Below are 18088 nucleotides of genomic sequence, written 5' to 3' on the forward strand. Positions count from 1 at the left end.
TGAAAGCCAAAAATAAATAGAAAAGCTTGAAAGCAGTAACAAAAAAAGATTCATCATGCACAAGGGAACCCCAGTAAGATAAACAATTAACTTCTCATTAGAAACAATGGAGGTAAGAAATCAGCAGGACAGTATATTGAAAATGTGAGTGTGCAATTGGGGTCTGGACTTTGTGGACATGATTCCCCAATTACTTTATGCCATTTATTTGTTTTTCTCTCTTTATTCTGTAAAATTTCTTCATTATTCCCCACATTGGTATCTCCTGACAGTTTCTGAATCTTGGAGAGGAAAATATTTTGCTCTTCAGAACAGATTCATCAAAGTTTCAAAAATAGTTTTGGACCTTCCACCTCCTCTAGGATTAAGGATGTATCTTTGATTCTTATCTAAATAAAGAAGATAAAATTTTCAGAGAATATTATCTTGTTTTTAGCTTGAGAGAATAAATGTCTCTGTTGGACATCTGCTGTTTTTACTTTCTCTGCATCTCTTCCTTTTTCTTAAGGTGGTACACCTTGGTGACATTTTGGGGAACCATGCCTTCCTTCTTCTCAGTCCATGTGGCTTATCTGCAACTGATCTAAACTTCTGGCTCTATGTGAGCATATGACAGAAATGGACTCAATCAGAGATTTTCATTACTCTGTCCATACTTACAGGTTCAGAGATGAACACATAACCCATGCCATACTGATGAGACTCAATTTGGGGAGTGTGGTTAGAATAATTTTGAAGAAGAAAACATTTCTTTTTTTAAGAAAAAATATTATAAATGGAAAATTTATAGTGATATGTGTTTATGGGGTACAAAGTGATGTTATGATTTATAAATACAATATGAAATAATTAAATCAAGCTAATTAATCTATCCATAACCTCAAATATTCTATTTGTGGTAAGAACATGTGAAATTTACTCTCTTAGCATTTTTGAAATGTACAATACATTATTATTAACTATAGTCACAACACTGTGTGATAGATCTTCAAAATAAAAAATATTATTTCTCCTCTCTGAGATTTTCTGCCCATTGGCCATCATCTCATTCTCCCTACCCCCAGGAGATGACATTCATGAGGGTTACTCAGCCGGTAAGATGTAATGCTGAGGGTGTCATGGGCTACCAGGAGGAGTGGGCCCCCTGAAATGTAGGATAACACAGGAAAAAATAGAATGGAGAGACCAAGAGACAGAAACCTTGTCCTCGTGGCATTATTTAAGCCCATGAATCTCTCTGTGACCAATGCCATTCCAATTTTGATTAAATGAACAATATGTCCTTTTTTGTGTATCAAGTTTGAGTTGGGTTTCTATTAATCACAAGTAAAAGAGTAATGAATAATGATATTTTCTTCTACACTTTTCAATTACTTGAGTCTGTGTTCATTTTACAACTAAAAACAAAACAAAATAAAAAATAAAAAAAAACTTTCTATAAGAGACAAAAGAGAAATAGGTACAAAGACTAAAAAATAACTCAAGATGATATCTTAAAAAGCCATTCTCTCTTTTTGGGGATTTCTAGTTTTAAAACTGGTGTAACTTCAATAATGAATTCAAGAAACTGATGCCAATTTGGTCTTCTAACAGCTCATGTGTTGGCCAATGCCCAGTAGGTGATGTTCATCTTCGTGTGAACACATCCATCGTTAGTGTGCCTATTTCCTGTTAACCATCTAGGCCTGGAGAGGTTGTGGAGGTTAGGGTGGAGGGCAGGTTGGACAGAGGTGATTAGCAAGAGAACCCTGAACATTAACTCAGGGCCTTGTTGAGCTATGTAGGACATACTAAAAGATCCAAGGAGGCCACATTTAAAAATAGCATAATGAAATTAGTACACTGCAGTCTGCCCTGAGGAGCAGACATGACCTGACTTGATGAAGCTTCACATACAAAATGGATTTTATTTTTAGGGCATTCTATCTGGGATAACAATGGCTCTGCTGATAGGAAGGTAGTGGGTATAGTTTGTCTTAGTGGCTGGCACTTACGCTTGAAAAGAACAAAATAGCATATTTAAACTGTCAAGCCCTAATTGTTTCATTAGATGGTGGTAGTCTTTGACAAAAGGAGCCGGCTAACTGCTGAAAGCAAGAATGATGAGCAGTAATTCTGGCAGGGCACTGGGACGCTGCACTAGTTACCTCTCCTCCTTTGTTTCTTCCCAGTTCATCTCTGTTACAAGAGGAAGTCTCATTTTCTAATGTAATGACTGCTATTAAAATCAGTTAAAAGTCTTTCATGAGCTCTGTGGTATGTCTTCTACATATTTTTAGATATGAATGAGCTTCGGAGGCGAGTTCTAGCATTTGTATTCATCTATTGGGGTCTCTAGCATCCAGTTTAATATCAATTATACTAATGAAGGATATTAATATAGGACTTTCAACCCAGCAGGATCCTAAAGTGATTTACACATTTTATACATTATGGATGAAATGTTTTGTTTACCACTAACTTGAGCCATCTCACTTTTGACGGTAAATACCACACCACCACCAACTGCCTCTCCTATGCAGAAAACGGAGACCCTCCCGTCCGACAGAAATGAAAGAGGACTTTTTGGTAGGCAAAAGGCAAGAACTCAGCTTAATATCTTGACGGGGCACTGTAGAGAAAGCCCCGGGCTAGGCATTTATGGTAAATAAAGCAGCTTCCACATATTAATTTTATAAAGCATTTCTGCTCTTCCCTCTAACGCTGCACATCTGTGAGGTATCAGGGGAGAGACAGAATGGGGGGTGCGGAGGGAGAGTTCTGATTTATTTCTTGCTGCTCAGTGGAATAAAGACCCACAGCATGTTTTCCATTTACACACATTTGAGAATTTAAAGGCTGCTTAGAATGAGAGGGTGGTTATATTTCATCAAGAGACATCATAAAAGCTTTCTCCAGTTTGAAACACAAAAAAATCAGATCCCATAGATAGCTATTTTTTCTCAGGTACAAGGAACCAAATGTGATTAATGCCTTTCTCAAGGGCCCCAGCCTGCCTTTACCCATCCAGAGAGGGCTCACAGAGGGATTCTTCCAGCAGCCCCAGGCCTCTGTTCTTGGCAGGGCAGGAGGGATACTCCTCCGCTGGGTGGGCTGTGCGGGACCTCTGCTGTGGAGGTTGCCCCTCTAAGTTCAGAAAGCTGATTTATCTTTGATTCAGGTTTTTAAATTAGCCTTGTTTAAAACCATCTATCTTTTTCCAAGGGCAGCTTTGCTTTTAGCCAAGCCTCACATTACGTACTGTATATAAATTTCCACTGAGTTGTTTCCCAGATTCTAGAGTCTGAAATGTTGAAGCCCAAGTTTATCATCACTCAGGCCGAGCTGGAGAAAGCTTGTCCTTGTCAGACATTGGTTCCGAGCCTGAATGTGCCGTCTACTATTTAAGTTCTTGCTCAACATTAAATGATGATTTTGTTGGGGAAATGCTCATCATTTAAACCCGCCCTGCCATGACTTGGATGTGGATAGATAAAGAATCTTAATAATTGAAAAACCTCATTAAGTGAAAAGAAACCAGTCCTAGGAATGTAGAAAGCGACTCCCTGAACTTAACTAAAATCTGATTTGGAAGGATGGTACTTGCAGCTTTTTTTGACTATCCTGGTGAAGATGTGCTGCAAAATCCAAGGATTCCTTCAGAATCCAAGGGAGATTCATCAAGAAGGAAACAGCAACTTGGATGCAGCATGCCTGTGGGTTAGAGAATAAACAGGCAGAAACTGACCATATCAGGTAGAAGCAGGGCAACCGTCAGGGTGTGGCAAAACACGTTTCCAGCGCAGTCTTTTTACCAGTGTGGACAGGACTTCAGCTGCTGCTTTCAGCATGTGCTGACACAGGGCTTCCCTTACTCCCCTGACTCATGGCCATTTCCACAGGCTTAGCCTCCACCCAGCATGCTCCGTTGAAATGAAAAATGATCAAAAGCTGGAGATGGGACCTTTGCCATTAGGGACCATCGATGAGAGGGATATACAGTCTCATTTTCAAAGTTTGATTTGTTCTGACACAGGTAGGAATACACTTCCATGCTCTAATTTGGCAATCTGGTTTCCTAAGTAATAAAGTTAGCAAAACCTCTAAATATTATTTAATGTGTCTAAAGGCATATGAATGTGTATAAAGATATATTAAGAATCATGTCTATAATTTTCCAACAATATATAAATATTGTATAGATCAAGGGAGAAAGGGATTTATTTAATTATTACAATATGATTTTAGCTCTGAAAAAAAATCTTAGAAATTGTGTATTGCATATATTCCCAGTTTTCTTTCTTTTGTAAATGCAAACAAATAGCCTGGAAACCTGGAAGCTATAGTAAGTAACCTAGTCATGCATATTGAAGCAAAACTGCTTCATCTAGGGTTAAATTAAAATATATTTTAAAAAAGTTCTTCTGGGTCTAATTATTGATCAAAATTGCCATCTGTAGGTTAATAAGTACACTTAACTCTTTCCTATCTATTTTTTTTCACTCTGAAAAATTAGTGTTCACATTGTCTTCATGGATTGTTGTGTTATCCACAGGAATTAACTGAATGTTAAATAAACACTTTGCATAGTAACTTCTCTAAGTTTAAGGAGAGTTATCATCAAGCCATTAACAATAACTCACATTCCAGTAAAATGACCAAATTGTAATCTTGATTGTAAGTTGAATTAGGAATCTGCCATCATGGAGCCTTTGGATAGACTTCATGAGACTATCTCAGAATATGTGTGGAATTATAGAATGATGGGGCTGGAAATGAGTTTAAGGGCATCTAACTCAACAGAAAGGGAGACAGGCCTAGTGAGGTTAAGCTGGTAAGTCGTTAGAGATGGAGATGGCCTCCATTTATCCATTTGTAACTAGAGACCTTCAAAGACCATCTAGCAGCATTAGTATAAAAGGTAAAAATGATCTTAGGATTCTGTTGTTATTTTTGTGATTAAAAAAAAAAAATCCTTCAGAGTTTCTTTAGGGAAATGAGGGATCAAGCTTAGTAACCAGGGTCTTGTGGTCTTTTTTAAATGTTATCTTTTACAAACACTCAAATACAAAACCCAAATTTCTGCCCCAAGTGGGAGCAGAACAGTGCAAGAAAGAGAGTCTACTCAAAATCCTTCTGCATCTGCCACAGCCCTAATCTTTCCTAAGAAATGTGAGCCTAGAGGAGCTCTAAGGTACCTTTCAACCCAGAGGTCTGAGATTCCACCATAAAGCATGTGGGGAGCTGCTATTTGCGGAAATGCTTAACTTACAGTACACATATATAACATTCTTCCTCTCATTCCTTGCTGCTCATCCATTAAATCTCCAACTCTTGCATTTATTCATCTAGAGCATCCATCTCTTATTCTTGTGGACAGTTAATGAGAGATCAAAATAATTTGGCCAGCATTGGAAAATACAAAATACATTCAAGACTTTCATAACAGGATTGTTATAAAACGGCATAGCATAACTACTAAGACTCAGATAAAACAAACAAACAAAAAATCTACAAACATTGGAATTTTCTTATGCCTTAATGCATTTACATGTAATAATAGTATATGTAAAATATCAATGCTTTTAAACTCACACTAGGTCAGCCTGACCTAGCAGTATCCCTGACATTACTGAAAAAAATAAAATCTGGCACATCTGCATGATACTAGTTAACTCCATGAGTACTGGGATGAAGGAACATTTAGAAAATATGGCTCAACTGACCATGACCCATAAGAGTTGAATAATTTTTGATGTAGACAATAGGGTAATGATTCCAGGGTAGGATGAATCTCATATTAAAGGGGCACTCTAATTTTGTGCTGGGGGAAAAAGACATTAGACACTATTGAATAAACTGCCTGGGGAGAATTTAAGTGATATTATAATTTTTACGCTACAACCCCAGATCTCTCTCTAAAACTCTACTCTCCGTTATCACCTCCCCTTTTGTACCAGACATGAATAATGAGAAATCGTACTGTCACCTCAACTATAATATCTCTTAAATAAAATTTCTCTTGCCTTTGAGCTCTGTTTTTAAATTTTCCTGTATTTGATAAAGATCTTCTCTAGGTTACCCAAGTTTGAAATGCTGGAGCTACCTGTTACTCATACATCTGTTTTACTAATGAAACCTGGATTTTGTCTAAGAACTGACTTGTTATTCTTTACTCATCTTTTGATGATGTTATTGTTATTTGACTTAATTCATTGTTCAACTTTCCTCTGGGTTTTATTAATACATTCAGTTTCAGTTCAAGACATTTTTTTCATGCAGTTTTGCCAGATTTATGCCCTTGCTCTTCCTCTTCTCTAACCTTCAACAATGGTTGATTTCTACCAAAAGACACTAGTAATTGTTGCCTGCCTTATGATGTTTGATATTGTGTGCACACAATATATTCTTCCTGCTGAAATATAAGCTCCTAGAGTGCAGAAACTGGCTCTTGTGTTTGTTCTAAATTTCCTGCAGAATCTGGATTGTGCTGGAAAAGTAATAGGTATGTTAAAATAGTATGTGTTAAATGATTTCACATAAATGGAAGCTAGCAAAAACATAATTTATTATTTTCACAAAAATGATCTTCATGTTTAGTTTCAGAAAATTTAGGGTGTTGGACCACACATGTAAAAATGTGTTTGAACTTTGGATTTTTTTTGTTTTTGTGATATCTTGAAATCTTTTGGCATTTTGGCCACTCCAAATGTGAGTATTATTTAGGTCATGTCAGATTACATGTTGAGTGGCCAGTAAGATTCCTGATGAAAATTGGAAAACAGTAAAAATGCAGATGTTTCAAAATGTTCTCCTATTCCACGCTGTATTGAGGTTGTCTTCTATAACTGATTATGTACATTAACAAAAATAGCTTTATCAACATTTTAGAAAGAAACTCAGTTCAGTGGCATAGATATCATCCAAAAAAAAAAAAAAGAAGATGAGCAATGATGCGTTTGATCCACAATAAATCTCTGTGAGACTTTGAATTTTAGGCAATAGCTATATTTATTTTTATTGTATTTTTTATGAGGAGTCTTTGGAAAAGCTTATGTTCCATGATCTGATGTTTATGGTCAGTTCAATCTTCCTTTGAAGATGAGCTACACCCATAAAATAAGCGGTGACTCATCCAGATGCTTATGACTACATGATGCTCATTTGTAAGGTTCAAATCTTTACAACCTTATGGACACACCTCTTTTTGACAAGCCTGAGATGCCTGGACTCGGTAGGGATGTAAGTATGTGTCACTACAGGCTCAGGAATGAGCATGCTCTTCCATTATCCAGGCTGACCTCAGTGTCTCTGGCTATATAAACTAGTCTGTCTTCTCTGAATATTAATCATGTTGGCTTTAAACTTGGGAGTCTTTTAAAAGAGAAGCTTCCCACTCCTCAACAATAACAAACAGTTTAACATTGTGTTTAGCAACTTGTCAGCTACTCCATCTCTGTCAAAGGCATTTCTTTGGTGATTATATCTCAATCATGACTGGGCCAGTTTGTGATCTGCATTATAGAAAAATGAGGTATCCATAAAACAATTTAATAGCATTTCTTAATGTAATGAAGAAATAAAAGTGTGAAGGGAGAGAGAAGAGAGAGAGGGAAAAAGTGGAGAACAGCAATTGTAACTAACACTCCTTGGACTCTGCTTTCCAGAAACTTCTAAGAGCTTCCTTGGACTGACTCATTAATCCTTATGGAAACCCTTATTAGCTAATAGTAGTATTTTGATTTTTTTTCTGATAAAGAAATGGGGGGATAAAATACAGATTTAAGACTTGAACCCCGGCAGTCTGACATCAGAACTCAAGTTTTCAACTTTTATGGCATATTTCTCTTCTACATAACAATTGCTGACTGCTCTTGGAAAACAGTAAGTTAATTTTTAAAATCATCATAACACAAAATAAGTTGGGGTTTGAATTTTCTATTTGTTTAGGCATAGTTGCACAAAATGCCTAGACCATCTATTGAACGTTGAACTATTTCACCAGTCACTTGATCTTGAATCCATGAAGTGCAGCTCTCTGTTTTGTTAATGGTGGGTAGAATGATCTGACAAAGGGTTTTCACAAACTGAGGAGACAATGAGCATCATTTCAGATCTCATAATGGCTAAGAAATGCATCTGTTTCTTAAATCCAATTGGCTTCTTTTCATTGTCTTATTCTTAATCACTTTCCCAATTTTATTTTAGAGTTTCATGCAGATGTGCCCCAGACTTTGTAAATGTCAAAGGATTAGCCAGCATATATTAATTGATTAAACATTCACTTCCCCTCCTGATGTACGTGTCTAGAGAATAGGGTCTTGTGGGCACTTTACTGAGGGTAGATTGGTAGAATTGGCCGTTCAACCAAAAGTAAAGCATATAGCATAAATATGAAGTGTAATGATGTTTTATCTACAGACTATTCAAAAAGATAGTTTGGTTTTAATAGTCAATATTTACATAAAGTTGGCAGAGCAAAAATTGAAATTAAATTAAAATTATAGATTAGAAGCTTTCACCTGGTATGAAATTACTTCCAGTCTCACTAAGTTGAATACTACATCAAGGATGGTAGGAACTGGCTGTGGTGTTTAGCATCCAGGTTTTCTGGTGGTGGAATCTCCTCGCCCCAGTCTAAGCTCATGTGGACCTCATTCAGTTGATTGTATTCCTAATTCTAGGGGTAGAACATGTGACCAAAGCCTACACCAATCAACCTATCACTTTCCTTTAACACTTGTAGATAATTCAGTGTGAGCCAAGTCAATCCATTAGCACTTTTGAGGACTACTTGGATTCTGGCAGCCGGTCTGAAACCATGAAAACACTAAGGACATCAAGTTGAGAAATGGTAAGGACAAAATCAAAAAGAAAACCAGAAACTCTTGGGTAAAATTATTCAAGCTCTAGATCAATCCTTCATTGAATCTAGAATATCTCTGTCTTGTTTTTGTGAGTCAGTAGATTTTATTTTTCTTAAAGCATATTTGGATTGGGGTTTCGTGACTTGCAATTCAAAGAATCCTAAGAATAAAAAGTAAAAAGGAAACAATATGATAAACTTGTTAAAGTATATTTAACTTCTCTATCATGATATTAAGATACTAAAGTGAGACAGGACTATCTGAAATCATTTTTCACCTTACTCAGTGTTTTGTTTTGGTTTTCTAAGGAGACACTATTTGGGTCTAGCAGAAACCTCCTCCACTCCTTTTGAGTTGTTGTCAATATCTTTGACAGCACCTGCTGAAGTGGTGGGCCTAGAAGGCTATGTTGGTTCCATGTGATATTGAGTCCCTGCAACCTCATTTGGTGACCAGACAAAGATTCAGTCAATCTCGAGGTTGAGCTGAGCCAAATGCTTTATCTCATTTGAGAATTTGAACTAGAAGACAAAATTACAGCGAGAGAAAGATGATCAATTGAACTGCAGGTCATGTTGAGTCTAGTGGTAATTTTCAGCTGTGTGCACATTGACTAGTAAACAGAAAAGGCAAGCCTGGAGAAGGAAACGGAAATTTCAATTGACCAGCTGAGACAGAGACAGAGAAACAGAGATAGAGAGATAGAGAGAGAGAGAGAGGTTAGAAGTGAGGAGAGGGAGTGGGAGAGAGGCTTAGACCTTACAATAGATGAAAGAAGTCATGTAAGTTTCTGAATTTCTGTTTTCACTCCTTCTGTAACTTGGCTGAGTGTCCTGGCTCTCCATTCATTCATCTATTTGTTCATTCAACAAATAATCCCTGAGCTACTACTCTGTGTCAATACTATTCTAGGTTCTGCAGATACTGTGGTAAATAAGATAAAGTTCCTGCCTTTGTCACGGAGCTTATACTTTAGAAGAGGAAAATGAAATAAAGAAGAAAGGAAAAGAAGGAAAAAGTAAGAAAAAATAAAGTAATATATGGAGAGAAAGAGATAGAGAATATTAGAAGTGCTTTGAAGAAAACTACAGAAGACTAAAAAGTTAAGAGTGATCAAGAAATCGATGTGAGAGTGATAGTGTTCTTATTGGCTGGCCAAAGTGTGTCTCTAAGTTGATACTTGTCAGCTGAAGGCAGTGAGGAGATGGGCTACTGTGATAGCTGGAGAAAGAGACTTCCAAGTAGAGATAACAGGAAATGCCAAGACTCAAATGAGAGTGGTGCCATGGGACAGCAAGATCACTGGGGCTAGTGCACAAGAAGCCAGGAGGAGCTTAGTGGAACTTCAGATCAGAGAGAGATGTAGTGGGTTTATTATGTAGGGCCTTGAAGGTCATGCTAAGGATATTTTGAGCAAGTGAATTGAATTGCTTTTTTTTCCAATAATATTAGTCTGAAAATTGTGAAAATTTACTTTGAGCTAGCTTGAGTAGGTTTCTGTTTCTTGAAAAGAAACAACCCCTGACAAGAAGAATTGTAAAACATTTTCATAAAATGACCAACTTTTTTCTAAATCTGTATCATGTAAAAACTCTATGTATAAAAGAGATGAGAACAGTGTAACTGTTTTAGAAGTTTATATTTCTAACATTTTAGAAGTTCATATTTGTAACATTTATTTTCTATAAAGCTGAATTAATGAGAAAAATGACACTATTTTAATGAGTACAAAAATGTGAACTCTGGGTTATAGATGATATAAATGCAGTCTCAATCTTCAGTTTTATTTTTGTGTTTTTCATTGCTTGCATGATATTGAAAAAATTCTAATTCACACTAATAAATAGGTGCAAATGGTAAATGATTTGAACAGCTCATCTTGAAACCTCAGGATTTTCTTCAAATAATCTGACCTAGAACTTGAAAGTGGAACAATGGTTAATTTTCTTTATAAATTGGAATTCTTATCAATATCTAACATATCTGCATTCTTCATCATGGACATACAAGGAAGACAATAAACTTACAAAAGTTAGAGAAAATGTTAAAACTACTTACATTATGGTATTATAAAATATGTTAGGTTTACTTGTTACTGCACAGCTGTTATACTGATTCTGAATAGAATCTACCCCAAATGGATCTGGTTGAGTCTAAGCTGCCATTAATAGAGCCCAGCAGGTTTGTGTTAAAGTAGTTGCTCAAACTGCAAAGTTGAAGTAATTGAACTTCTTCAAAGCATTCTTCACAAAGTGCATATAGGCAGGAACATATTTATTGAAAGGACATGTCAGAGCTACAACTTTCCTTATCAATAATCCAATTTCGAGAACTTCAAATATATGCCCAGAGATCATTAAGAGGCCTGTGCAAATATGTTAACCTACATGCATAAATTTTCTGTTAGTAGTTTCCAATGGGCTATATCATTTTACTGTGCCTTTTGCTTTACTCTATTTTAAAAATAGTTCTAAAATTATTTGAAAAATTTAAATTTCAACTAAGCTTTTGGAAGATACAAAACTCCTCAGAATAATTCAGTAATATCTGAATAATGCATTAAAAATGGTAGATAAAATTAACCCCCAATGTCACAGATTATGAAAATAAAGCCAAGTGATGGAACTTGGGAAGGACTAATCCACAGGTCTGCTTTTATTGTAGCTTATGACTCTCCTCACTTTGCACACTGCTAATTTTTTTCTTATTATCAAATAAAGTAAATAATAAATTTTGGAAAATACATTTCAGAATTTTTTACCTTATAACACAGGAGTTTTCAGGCCTTCCAGTATAGTTCGTAAAATACATTGTAACCCTTTATACTTATTTCTATGGTGTCTATAAAAGGATGTTTCCAGCTTCATCCATGTCCCTGCAAAGGACATGAACTCATCCTTTTTTATGGCTGCATAGTATTCCATGGTGTATATGTGCCACATTTTCTTTATCCAGTCTATCATTGATGGATATTTGGGTTGGTTCCAAGTCTTTGCCATTGTAAATAGTGCTGCAGTAAACATATGTGTGCTTGTGTCTTTATAATAGAATGATTTATAATCCTTTGGGTATATAGCCAGCAATGGGATTGCTGGGTCAAATGGTATTTCTGGTTCTAGATCCTTGAGGAATCACCACACTGTCTTCCACAACGGTTGAACTAATTTACATTCCCACCAACAGTGTAAAAGCATTCCCATCATTCTGAGCAAACTAACACAGGAACAGAAAACCAAATACCACATGTTCTCACTCATAAGTGGGAGCTGAACAATGAGAACACATGGGCATAGGGAAGGGAACATTACACACTGGGGCCTCTCAGGGGATGGGGAGCTAGGGGAGGGATAGCATTAGGAGAAATACCTAATGTAGATGATGGGTTGATGGGTGCAGCAAACCACCATGGCTCGTGTATACTGCACGTTCTGCACATGTATCCCAGAACTTAAAAGTATAATAAAAGATAATTTTTAAAGGGTGTTTAGATCCAGAAAAAAGTCTAGTTACTACAAGTAGCTGTCATATTAAAATACTCATGTAGTAGGAAAAAAGCCCAAACCCCAAAATCTCTTTATACCCAGTAGTATGCCTGTTTCTGAACCGAGGCACGCTCATCTGTCTCACCCTGCTACTTTGTAATCTTCATGGAGTAAGGACATTGCCTTATTTACTTTTGAATCACCAGATTCTAGAACATTGTGTGGCCTGTAGTAGGTATTCAATACATTTTTGCTGTCTTTTTGACAATGCAACCATAAAAAGCAGTTCAAGGCTTAATTGCTATGGTGTTAGCTTAGATGAGTTTGTAAATAAAAAGTTTCAAGGTCAGCTTTATTGAAAGTGAGGGGCCAGTCCAAATTTATGCAGTATTATCATTTAATATAGTTTCAGATATTAAAGCCCCAAGTCATTTTCTATTCAATTTTAAAGAGTTGAGCGATTATTCTTACTCCTAAGACCTCTGAAGTTTCTCAAGTATTCTAATTTGGGTGTGATGAAACTGTACTGTTAACAGCCAATCTTGATTTTAATAGTGTCCCAATTTCATTTAAGAGCATTATCCTGAAACTTCCATTATTAATGGCTGACATCCTAAATGTTGAGGGATGGTAGACTCTGATTCATTTCAGCTGATTATGGTTGGCATGGATATGTAGGTATACACATGCTGGCCCATTTTCAATGGATGCCATGGATAGCTTCAGTTTCATTTATTCAGTAATGGATCTATTAATTAGTTTCCTTGCCTTGCTTTGAATTTGGGTGTGTGTGTAGTAAAGGCTGGAGACAGAAAAAATTATAGAATCAAAACTATAGTTTACATGTTAATTATATCTAGTTGCTATCCCAGGTTGTGATCCTGTTCAGAACCTGTCTTTTTTTAAAGAAAAACAAAAGTCAATAACCTGTCTTTTAAGCCTCCCTTTGTTTAGTATTATGGATATCACTGATTTAGTGTGCAATTTACTTTGCCCCTGAGATTAGCTCCTCTCTTTCCTCCTTATTTCTGAGCTGCCACTCCTCATTGCAACAATAGGTCCTTTATGCTCTATTGCCAATGCCTTAGTGTTGTGCTTATGTATTGGATTATAGCCAAGGACAAAACTCTGAAAACTTTATGGAAATGCTGATGCTGGTAAAGTTCTAAGTGGAAGAACACAATAAGAATATGATCTTAAATTTCTAGGAGCTGTTCAGTCTCCTAATCACAGTGATAGTTTTCCTCAACTGCCTCCTTTAGTTGAGTGGTCACCATTCCTTCAGTGAATGATCCCTTCTGAATTGTGGGAAGGCCCTGGGAAGAATGAGCACTAAGCTCGAAGTCTTGTTTCTCTTTGGAAAGAGACTGTTGTGGGTTGAGTTGTGTCTTCCAAAAAGATGTGTGGATGTCCTAACCCTCAGTACCTGTGAATGTGACCTTATAGGAAAATGGCATCTGTAAAGATGTAATCAAGTGAAGATGTTGTCATACTGGATTAGAGTGGGCCCTATTCTAATGACAGGTGTCTTCATAAGAAGAGAAGAGACAGAGAGAGGAACATATAAGAAGAATGTCACTTGATGATGGACACAGAGATTGGAGTACGTAATTTGTCTGCAAGCTGAGGAATGCCAAGGATTGCAACACCAAAAGATAAGAGAGAGGCATGGAACAGATTGTTTCCCAGAGCCTCAGAGGAAGTATAACTCTCCTGACATCTTGATTTTGGACTTCTGTCCTCCAGGACTGTGAGAATAAATTTCTGTTGTTTTAAGGCACTCAATTTGTGGTAATTTTTTATGGCAGCCCTAGGAAATGAATACATTCATGAAGATGAAAATAATAGATGATCTGAAGATAATGAATTTTGACCATTTTTGGTTTTCATATTCTCATGTCTTTCCCAATAAAACTTTTTAATTAGTTTCGCAAATTATATATTAGTTCATGTTTTCTTCTTTCTTCCTCTGTGATCTAGCAGAGAGGAGCAGGATCCTCCCTCACCCCTACCAAATTAGCTGAGTCACTTCCAGTGGCTCTGTTTGGAGCTGTCTTCTCCATCCTGACTGCCTTCTTTCCGCAGCAATGCGCATGCTCAGCACTGTACATTCGGGATGACTCCTATGACTTCCTCTGTTCTTTCTCCCCTCCTCTCCCTAGTAAAATATACCTGCCTAGTGTTGCATTCCCTCAGAACCCTGAGCTATGCCAGGAAACATGTTAGCTGGTCTGCTAAGTAAATAGTGGGTCACTGCGTAAGTGACCATTACTGAGTTAAAATATAATGTCTTACAAGTAACAGATTTATTTTAATAGAGTCCATCTGCAGGCATGACTTTGACTAAGAAAAGAAAAAAGGCAAGAAGTGGAAATTACATGATGAGGAGGGTAAGGGTGAAAAGTAGGGCAGATATCTTGGGGCAAACACACCTGTCATATCCTTCAGGTTCTATTACACAGTCAACCGCCTACTGTTCCCTGTCTTTGAACCCTGCTGGTGGGAGTTCTAGTACTGTCCCAAGGGCAGGTTTCAGGAAGAGGAGACCAGAAGCCTAAATACAGTATACCCTCATAATTGCCTCCTAAATAGTAAGGGCTTAAAGTCAGGTCACAGTCCTTTGTTGTTTTTACTTTACTTTCTCCATAATTGGACAGTTTTTATTATAAAACTTCTGGTTTGTGAGGTGTTTCCCTCTACCAACAAATGATGTGATGAAGGGACCCAGACATGTAACAATGACACATGAAGCTGCCTATTGCAATTTATGCCAGGTTTCTTTAATTCATTAAACATCACAATAAATGGTTGCAAAGTCTTGTTAATAAACATTTTTGAGTATGTGTATATATACACACACATATATATACACTATATATATATACACACACATATTTATATGCTACTAAATAAGCCACTTGTCAGTGATTTTATACTTTGAGTTTTTGACTGATTTGAATGAGAAAATTAACAGATTTTTTTTCTGGCATTGTACAGACACAATCCAATTCAAGGGATAGATGTCCAAGGTTAATTGCATATCCATTGTGACCTAGTCTTACACAGCTTTGCATTTTTCACTTCTGTTTTCTGGGGTCCAGGTGACTGAATAGCTGTCTTCTCTCATTGAGCACCCACTCAGGAAATAGCTCCATGAGTGTAGTGCTCCACCAACAAGATTTAAGTAATGACAACTCCTACTGATTTTCTGCCAGAGTAAATAGCTGTAAGTAATTTTTGAAATAATAATGCTGGACTAAGTGATCATCCTCAGTTAATCAATGTGAAAACATCCTAGGGCTTACTCAGGTCTAAAAATCCAGAAAGTATCAATCTTGAAAGAAAGTTGTTTTTTGTTTTTTTGTTTTTTTCAGGTAAAATGCTAATTTCTATTTTTGTCATTGCTGACAGCAATCCTATGGCTACTACAAACTGGACATTATTTACTGACAGATAAAACTAGAATCTCCTATAAGAGAGGAAATGTGTAAGAACACAGACTCTGGAGCCACACTCTCTGGGTTCAAATCCCAGCTTCACTACTATAGGGATCATGTCCTTGGGCAAATTATTGAACTTCTTTGATGTCAGCATTCATAAAATAGAGATGATAATACTTACCTCATGGGATTGTTGTGATGATTAAGTGAGTTAATGTACAAGGAGCTCAGCATAGTGCCTAGCACATAGTAAACACTCTAGTGGTGGCTATTGTTGTTATAATGATTGTAAGTTTTTCCTGATTCAAAAGGGACAAACCCTTCATACTCCCAAGTGAAGCTGTAACTGGAGCAGAAACTCTTTGGTCAAATGTATTCTTGCTGAGAACACAGGCTGCTTCTAGCAAAAGAAGTTTGTGTTAAGATATATTGGGGACGTAAACAATTACGGTAGAGACCAAAATGGAGAAGAGTTGAGTGGCTGAGGAGAACTAAGCAGCAGTAGCAAAGGAGTGGTTGTTCTTCTATCAGTACTCGCCTAAGCTGATTGTCATGATTGCTTGTGAATTCTGGAACTGTGTCTGATGTGCAAATCAAGATCTCTGCGTAAATGAGATCTTATTTAATAGGAAATGGCTGTCTTAGAAAACATTTGGCAGAGTTCAAGTGTCTGCTAGTACATTGTTTTACAGAAAGTCAAAATCAGGCTATCAAACAGAAGGATTATCCAAAAAGTGATGCTTGTTACCAAGGGGCACAAGGATCATGACAGAAGATGAACCAGCAAAGAGGAAATGTGCTCAGAATACAGGGAGGCTGAGTCAGATGGTGGGTCATGTGCAGAAATGAGATTACTGCAAGGTTTTATTAATATCTTCCTAGGGCATTCAATTCACAAAACAGCACTGGCAAAAATTGCATCATCAAAATTATGCTTAAACAATCTTTTATTCCTCATGAAGTATAATATAGATGGTTTTGTATATACAGGACCATATAAGAAAACATTAAAGGGCATATTAAAATAGTACATATGCAAAGTATAATTTTACAGCATTTTGTAATATTCTAAACTGAATCTTGAACATGAATAGTTAAACTCACTTATGTTAAATGCATCTATTATGTCTTTCTTAAAATCCTGGTTGGGTCCTGGGCTAACTCTTACTCTCTGGGGTGCATGTTCTACTATTTTTCCTTAGCCCACATACTTTTTCATGCATATTGACACAGAAAAGTATTTGGTAAAAGGTGATGTCAGAGGTGGATACTTTGTTCTCCAAGGTTTTCAATATTATATACTATTGAGTATCAGTTGTAACAAAGGTGTCTATAGGAAAGTAAAAAAAGACATTTTTGTATATATGTCTATTACTAAGGGGATTGGCAAGGTTTTTACATTAGGAGATTAGCGAAACAAAGCAGTATGTGCCATCACTTCAAGACAGATCACCAAAATGAGTGAGCATCTCTGCTCTATTCTTGGTTGTTTACTTCCCAGGGAGAATATAGTTAATACAGGAACAGTCTTAAATATTGAGGGAGAAGCCAGGTGATGGTAGTGTGATTCAGACAATATCAAGGAACCCCTCGCCTTCCATATCTAGTCTTATTCAATATGGAATTTTATTGTAAGACATTAATTTCTTTGTTTCAAAGTTGGTCCTTATTGGGAGTGGTAACAAATTAGAATCAACAGTCATAATGCTGGAGTTAAACTGGATGAACCCTTGTTTCTTCTTTCTGGGTACGTGTCAAATTACATTAGCAACCTCTGTTGCATTAGAGTGAGGCTAAGGAAATGTCAGTGGAAGGATGCCTACCACTTCCAGACCTGGACTTAAAATCTCCTGCTTGGTCTTCCTAGCTCTGTTTTTTTTTTTTTTTTTTTTTTTAACCTTAGTGATTCAAAAAGTTATATTAGAGATGGCACCATTACACAAGGGAAGGGCTCTGAATCCTTGAGTCCTCACTGAAAGTAGAACCTCCATGGAGAGCTGCCCATTCAAAATAGACTGTGTGTAAATGACAAACACACCTTTTTAGTGTTAAATGGGATTTTGCAGTTGTTTGAGTAGCTAAGGTTATCTGTCCTAATGCAGACATTTATATCAGAAGGGGAGCACTGCTATTAAAAATCTAAATTGGGTGGTGTTGACTTAACTGTTGCAAGGTAAGTAGTGAGAAGACTGACATTAGAGTCTTCAAAGATGGCTGTCCATGTAATGCAGTGGCAAAACATTGAGTAAAACTGTCTCCCTGCAATAAATTGGAAGTCAGAACTGGTCCCTCCTCAGCCTGCAGCTCCAAGAAGAGATGG

The sequence above is a fragment of the Macaca nemestrina genome, chromosome 6, assembly GCF_043159975.1.
Source record: "Macaca nemestrina isolate mMacNem1 chromosome 6, mMacNem.hap1, whole genome shotgun sequence".
Classification (NCBI taxonomy): Eukaryota; Metazoa; Chordata; class Mammalia; order Primates; family Cercopithecidae; genus Macaca; species Macaca nemestrina.